Source organism: Megalops cyprinoides, chromosome 11, assembly GCF_013368585.1.
Source record: "Megalops cyprinoides isolate fMegCyp1 chromosome 11, fMegCyp1.pri, whole genome shotgun sequence".
Classification (NCBI taxonomy): Eukaryota; Metazoa; Chordata; class Actinopteri; order Elopiformes; family Megalopidae; genus Megalops; species Megalops cyprinoides.
The window spans coordinates 22273576-22281814 of record NC_050593.1 but is presented as its reverse complement, the minus strand read 5'-3'; positions in this window follow the sequence as shown (position 1 = coordinate 22281814).

The window sequence follows — 8239 nt, the reverse complement described above, 5'->3', positions numbered from 1 at the left end:
TAAAAATTCAACCACCCACATCCTTTCAGTACTAGCTTACTCTCCTCTTTGTTAAAAATGAAAGTAATGAAATTTGCACCTTGGTGGTTTGATCAGCAATATAAATGATTCTGACACATTGTTTAATGTATTTCAGCCTCAGAATTTGAAATATTGGAACATTCACATTAGGGTCTGCTGCTGTAATTTTTGAGAGAGTTTTCTTTGAGCTTCATTACTGTGTTGCATGTACTCTGTCACTGTAGCTGACAAATTATAAGAAACCCTTATGAGGTCATGAGAGCAACGAACCACAATAATGCCAGAAAAGCTGAAGTTCTTCTTCAGGCATGTGATTTGAAATGGTAACTGTCAATCATGCGCAAGTACAGCACAAATAAAGTGGGGAGGAAGACACACTTGACTCTGTACTTAGGGTAAATCATGTGACTTCCCCGGTGAGTAAAGTCTGTCACAAAGCTCTGTGTATTTGGTACTTACCATGGGCTGGAAACACTGAAGCAGTGGGTTTGCACTCTAATGTAATGTAAACATCCATGCAGCTCATAGATATTGTGTGGGTGCTTTCCCATTGTTTGCATGTTAATATTTATTCCTTTATTAAATTCCCAAATCCAAGGAGCCATGCACATTTATGTTTGTTATTGGTTTAGTGAAGTGCTCTGCTCAAGACCAGTGCCCCATGATTATAATTTTCAACTTTTTTCTGGCACATGAATATGAGTCTCGGTGTAACAGTATTTTCATGCAACAGTGATGAATGAACCAGCTCCCTCTGTATTAAGGCAGGCCATGCCTTTGACTTCCTGTGAACAGCGTGTTTGTTTACAGAGCTGGCTTGAGCAGGCGGCCTTTAATCTGGCCATCTCACGGAAGCAGGGCAGCCCCCAGACTCTCACACGAGCCGTTCCACTGCGTCAGCCGACAGGAGGTCGATGGGAACGGGACACACGCAGGAAGTGTAATACTCCTCTCATGTCCCGCTTCTCCAGGGTGTCCGTCTCTCCGGTGTCAGCTTCAGGCTTCAACAAAGCCTGCCGAAGGACAATGACACGGCTGACAAAGCCCGCAGCTCCTCCGCAGAAAGTCTGCAGGGGCCGGTGGAAGTGCTTAGCCCACTTTTACAGGATGACCTACATAGCAGCGGGAGCTTCGGCTTGTTGAATTCCCAGCTGTGCAAAATCACGCACTACCCTTTAGAGCACTTCCTCATCTAAGAACAGCACACTGCTATGCTTCAAAACGCTGTCAGCAGCCAAGGTGTCTGGATTTTCTTTTGCTCCCAAACATGGGCATTAGTTTTGCTTAATATTGTAATAGATGGTAGAAGAATTCATCAATCACATGGAAAGGAGGTAGCCCAGGTCTAACCATCAACAACAGTACTTCTTACTCCTTTCAGCCAATGAGAGATCCAGATATGTATGGATGGCACTGAGCCCCTGTGATCACAGACATACAAGCACCTGTTTTCTTCCTGCTCACCATTTGAGTGTGTGTTGGTATTTTATTGGAATGGTACACTCTTGTTGGGTATATTGTGTTTCACTTGTGGGGCCAGGTGCGCATTTGTAGTCTCAGCCTTGTGGGTTTAGCACTGGATCTTGTTCATGTGTTCATGGTTTCCTTGTTTTTGTAAAGTTTTGTGTCGTTTTGCTCTTGTGCTTGACTCCCCTTCGTGCTTGACTTCCGGAGTCGCTCTGGATGAGAGCGTCTACTGGATGTCAACAATGTAACTGTAATGGTATATGTAATTAACTTCTACATTGCCGTGGACAAGAGCATCTGATAAGTGACAAAATGTAACATCAGGTATACACAGTAAACAGTCAGGAGGAGCTGACACTTTCTGTATGAGAGGCGTCAGGCTGTTGAGAAAGAGAGGAGGGCAGTGCTCTCCTAGGTTACACACCTTAAGGCCCAAGAGACACTGTAGCTGAGCACATATGGACCTATAAAACTGAGACATTTGAGTGTATGTAATTAGAAACGCCACTCTGGACTGCTATGCACGAAGAGGGAGACCCACTGATCATCATCAGCCAGACCTGTCTCCTCAGAGTCAGAAACAGACACAAAATACCCTCTTTAAGGTGGTCTCAACCACATATTGAACCAGGGCAAGAGATCCATTTGGGAAGAAAGGGAAATAATGAGACTCAGGTATTGGTCTTTTTCTACATTGAATTTGGGGATACAGGTTGTGAAAACAGTTGGATCAGTGCATGTAATATAACAGTAACTGTTGCTGCTGTTGAGGCACAAAGTGTTACTGTGTATATCACTGGAATATTTAGCACTCTGATATGCCCTGCTACCAAATTGCTCCATCCAAACACTTAGCATAGAGGTAATAAAAATCACTCCATAAATCTATGTTTGTGTTTATTAACTGAAACTGCATATCCATGCTGTGTATAACTTCCCCTTGTATAATTACCAGTAGTATGAAAAAGCTAACAGAACTTCTTTCACAAGCAGGTTACTAATGACCATAAATCCCAGGTCTGGACAGTATGTTTACACAGTAGTTATTCCATCAACTTGCCTTCCCACTATGGTCACCAGTACCACTATGTAGGTCACCCTGCTTCCAGTCCTAATATTGCCTAAAGCCATTCACTGCAAGAAATGCAGACATGATAATTTATGGCCTTTTTATATTCTGAAAAAATAAGGTCTTTCCTGTCTTTCTTTGGAGGTGTTGGTACAGTGCATTCAGCAGTGTGATTCTGGGACAAACAGACTGGCATTTAGCCTGGTCATGTTCTTTCCCTTTTTATACTGCTATAGTGAATTCCATGATACCACAACTAAAGTATTTAGCTCAATTTGGTATAACAAGCAGTAGGTGTGGCCTTCTCTTTGGAGCATAATGTCAACACAAGAAGTCTAATTCTTCTTTTTTGGATTTAATATGTTATTTCTTGGGTTTAATATGTTCATCCACTTCATACAGTGTTGTAACAAATACGGGTCACAAATGGCTACAAGAACAAATTCTTTAGTCAAGTCAAATCCTGTGAGTTTACCTCAGCATGATCATTACAGATAACCATGAAAGATGCTAATAGCATTGGCATTGCTCACACAGGATGTTCATCCCGGCATTATTTTTCAGATATGTTTAAGATGAAGCCTCTGTGTTAGTGCATGCATTTTAATTACTGTCTGACTGTTAGTGACTCACTGACTGCTTGTATCACAGTCAACTCAATAAACATCAACAAATAAAAAAAACACCCACTTACTAACTGTATTTGTCTCATTTGTGGTCTTAACGCTGTCCTTTTGACTTGTTGAGGCAGATCTCGTCGGTTCTCTCCTTGGCTGGATACAAAACGAATACAGGATATACCATAATGTCAAATTCTCCTGCCAAGATTTCTGAGGGATCTGAGACCCAGATTCTTTAACTCTATGGATATGTGAGCAGTGAGGTGGAATGGGGAGGGGGGTCACATACCCAGGGGACACGCACAAGGTGGTAGTGGGGATGTGTGTATATGTGTAGGGGATAGTTGGCAACAGTCAGGGAGCACAGGTGAGGTCAGGGCCATTCCACCCCCCACTTGAGCTGCGACTTTACTGAGGACAGGCTTCAGGTGGTGGATGGATCTGGTGAGGTAGAATGTGAAATCCCTGGGACAGACAGAGATAAATAGGATTTGTCACTCACCCTGGGGATGTCCAAGCAGCTGTTGGCTATTTACCAGCATTTTACTATGTGTGAGAGTGTGGCTATTCACACAATAAATGGAGGCCTTGCATTCAATTTCCTGACCTTTGACCTTCAGTGCTGGATCACTGATTTTCTGTATTAGAATAATTTTTCACTCAGCAGCCATTCTTATTAACTTTTAGCAACTTTCATAGCTCATACTTCTCTATATTTTGTGATTCAGAGTATAGTCATCATGCTAAAGGGTTCAACAGTGCTGCCTCTCCAACGATTCACACCTGAAATGGCCTGGTAACACATGAAGTTCCTTTACCACTGTATCACTACTGCCTGTTATTCCTATTTCTGTTACTCCTTTAATTTGGCAAGGAGCAAGCCTGAGAAAAAAATTACCATCCAAAAAACTGTAGTGAGATTGATTTGTCTTTAAGGTTTGGGCTGGTCTCTATGTACTACATCAGAAAAAAACAGACTTAATCCCAGTCTGTACTAGCTTCTCATCACAAATTATGGAAACTGCAAATATAAGGAAGTAAGGAGATAATCTAAGGAAATCATCTCTTCAGAGGTCTAACACCAATAGCCAATAGCAGGCCTGAAAATCCATCAGTAATTTGGCCCACCTGCTCATCCAAAATTATAGACCTTTCTAACCGTCACAGAGCTGGTGGGCTCTAACTCAAGCAAATTAGTCAGGCTTCTTATTCATAACAAGTGGCTGTGTTTGTGAGTTCAGACAGTCCAGGGCCCAGGTATGTCATTTGTAATTACTGGGTGTGTCAATGTTTTTTTCAGTTCCTTCAGTCCCTTGATTTACTGTGATAATCTGATGAGACGGCAGTAAGTGTGGGCCGCCAGGAACAGGTGGGGTCAGAAACGCCCAGAGAAAGGGACTTTCCCAAACTATCAGACATCACCGAGGGGTGGGTGTGGGGGTGGTGGGTGGCCACTCTGGTGGCCTGTATGTGTTAGAGCCCTTTGACTGCCAATTTGACTGCCTTCAAATCTTTCTTTTCCAAGTACAGCAGGTGGAGATGGGATGGAGCGACCTCATGTGTTGCTGGGAAATGACTGATCCGCTGGCCTTGCATTGGAGAAAACATTTATTCATCTCATGGATTGGTGAGCCATGCTGCAATAATCCATGCACAAGTTGCAACATACTCAATTCCCAGCCACCCAGGATGTGGGCCACAGTTACTAGAACTCTGTCTCACATTTACAGATGTGCGTTTCCTCACCAAGCAGCTAATGTGACAAGAGTTAATGTGATTGCCACATCTAATAAAAAACAAACTGTCGGTCACAGGAGCCCTGCATTGGTGGCATTCTTACATTATCATGTGCCTCTTAGCAACTGTGCAGCCAATCCGTTTTTCCCATGTGAAGGCAAGGGCTGCTATGCAGTAACTGAGCAAAAACAATCAAGTTGGAGAAATTTCACAGGCAATAAACAGAGGCTGTTCAATTCAATTACCCTCTCATCCACCCCATCTAGGCCACATATACTGTTGAGAGTGTCCTTTTACTGCTGGGCCTGTGGTCTGTGTGTGTGTGTGTGTGTGTGTGTGTGTGTGTGTGTGTGTGTGTGTGTGTGTGTGTGTGTGTATAAGAGAGAGAGAGAGAGAGAGAAGGAGAGAGAGAGAAAGACAGAGAGAGAGAAATGGATATTTCATCAGCTTAATTTTTTAAATGTTACTGTATTGTTTTACTCAAGATGGTTTCATCTTGAGAGCATTGGTGAGACCAAATTCAGATTCAGTTCACAAATAATGGGTTTTATTCCACATAATGAGGGTCACATTTATTTATTAATTTTGTAAGTCTCCTGCTGGCATTGACCTCTTTGATAAGATGCTCCATTTAGTGTTAGAGGTAAGCTTCCGAGTTGGATTTATGACAATTCCCCTGACAGAATTGCACTAGGTCCTTCAGATCTTTTGGCATTAGTTTGTGAGCTGCTTTCTTGAGTTTGAAACACAAATGCTCCATTGGGCTGAGGTCTGGAAATTGAAATAATTGGTTGAAACAGATTTATTAACATTATCAACATTTATTTTGTTCTTAGTTAACTATTTTGCTATGAATCCTTTTTGATTTCCATATTCATTTGGATGAGTATACTTTGGATCATTGTCATGCTGAAATGTCAATTTTCAGCCAAGTTTGAGCTTCCAGGCAAAGGGAACTTGGTTTTTTTTTCCCAAAATCTCCTTTTTTTGAAGTTCACAACTCCCTCCATCTTAACAAGGACTCCAGTTCCCATGGACAAAAAACAACCACAAATCATTATTCACCCCATCACCATGAGACATGCTTCTAAATGCCATTCAGATTTTGGCAAATTCAATGCCACTTTAATTGGCCAGAATTCAAAAGAGGCTTCTTCTTCTGCAATCTTTCAGTGATTGCAACATTCATACATGCAGTTTTGAATGGGTCTTGACACTATAACCTGAAGGTGCCAGTTTGTTTATTAGATCTCTAACTGTTGCCTTTGAATTTATTCTTCCCAAACCACCTGCTCACAGCCCATGGTGACAAGATAGATATGAATCCTCTTCCTGGCAGTCTTATCACTGTATCGTTGCCTTAAATTTCTTAATATTGGACACTACAGTGGAAAATGGACGATTCAGCTTTTTGTAATTGCTTTATAGCCAGCTTCCAACTTGTGGAGGTCAATAACTGCTATATGTTCACAGAACTCGCTGACCTTAACCATGTTAATGGATGCAACTGACCAGTTTCTTCTGCACGTTACCTCCTTTTATTCCACTAGGAGACAGGAACCCTTTGGATGCCTCCATATTTCCAGAAGCGTCCACTGAATTTCCAATAAGTAAAATGCTTTGCATGCAAATCTCATGTTTTCTCGATTAAAATTCATTACATTTGAACAGTCTGGATCTGTTCTGTACAATGCTTTTAAAGCACAAAACTAAAAAAGGCAAAAAAGATCAAATATGTACATTTTTTTCTTTTATGGAACCTTTTCCTAATTAGTCTGTCGTATGAAAAAATCTGGAAGGCACTGTGTGTTACAAAGGAATTTGCAAATGAGATCTTATATATAACTATTCCTCATGATAACATTTTATTCTGTTTTTGTAATCAGATTCCATTTCTTTTTGTCTGACTGTCTAAATTAATAAAATCCAGAGAATTCCAAACAGGTGAGGGATGCTTGTGGAATATCTCCTTCTGAGAAGTTTAATTAGTTGAAATATTGGTCAGACATATCAGTATGGTTCACTGAGTGTGGGGAGGAGGTATTATATTAAGATTTGGTAATAAGTGGCAATTTTAATCTTACAGCATTTTGTCATGTTTAAGCAAGTATTACATTGTTGGAATTCTTCTATAATTCTCAGATACATCATATGCATTCTTATACATGTTTTGAGGTTAACTAGGAATTAGTGAAAATATTATGAAGGAATTAACAAAAAGTAATGGTTGTTTAAATTCATTCCTCAAAGGTACAAAGTATCACAGCAGTTAGGTGGAATGTCCCCTTAGGTCTTTAAATACTTCCTCCTCATGCCTGCTCCCATATTTTTAGTAAGTGTTTTCCAATTCTGGCCACACTCAACCTATGATAGTATGAGTAGCTCAGGTAGGGAGTGGCAGAGGTGTATACACAACCAATGTCACCCTATTTTTAAGCATACACAGAACCTATGTTTCTGAGTACACCTCTAGAGGGTACATCTCTACACCTACACATTAACAAATGGGTAAGATCAATAATTAAAACTTGGGGAATTATGTATTTTTAAAGAAGTCAGGAACTGAAAATATACCCCAAGATGTTTCCATAAAAATCTACATTAAAGCAAAAAGAAAAAAACATTTTTAAAACAACCTTCTGCTTTTGTAAACAGTGTAGGAGGTGGACGAGAGAGGCCTCCAGAGCTGTGCTGGGGCTCTTGGGTTCAACAGCATGTCTCTGAAAGCATTTGGATTTTTGGCAGATGGCTGGGTTCTGGCAGTGTGCTCCAGTGCACAAACTGACCGAGAAGAGAAGAGCGGGGGGACACAGCACCATGGTAAAGACCGGGAGCACAGAGAGGGGACACTGTGTCCCTGCAGAATGCTACAGACCGCTCCCCACGCAGTGACCCGCTGACATTTACGGGACATCTTTCTTTCAGGGGTTTTGTTGTGGGTCATGCGGTTTACAGTTTAGAGGGACTGTTCTGTTTTATTTTCTCTGTCTGGTAATGTCTGCTTGTACTGAGTGATTAAGCCGATGTCCATTTTGGCGGAAAGAAGCAGAGAGCCAAACTGGAGGCATAAGTTGGAGCCCAAATGATTCTCACAAGATGTTTATTTCAGCATTAGGAGCACAGACTACAACTAAAATAAACCTGCCACATTCCTCTCTGCATTTTACCTTTTGTTTTCCAAAACTGATCAAGGATTAAAATGGGCTCCATATGCAACTCTTTACTTCTCACTTGTTTATCCATATCAAGGCATAATACCTCCTGGAATATCATGCAAATTATGTAGTCAAACAAATGATATAATGTGGTGTGATTATAACATTGT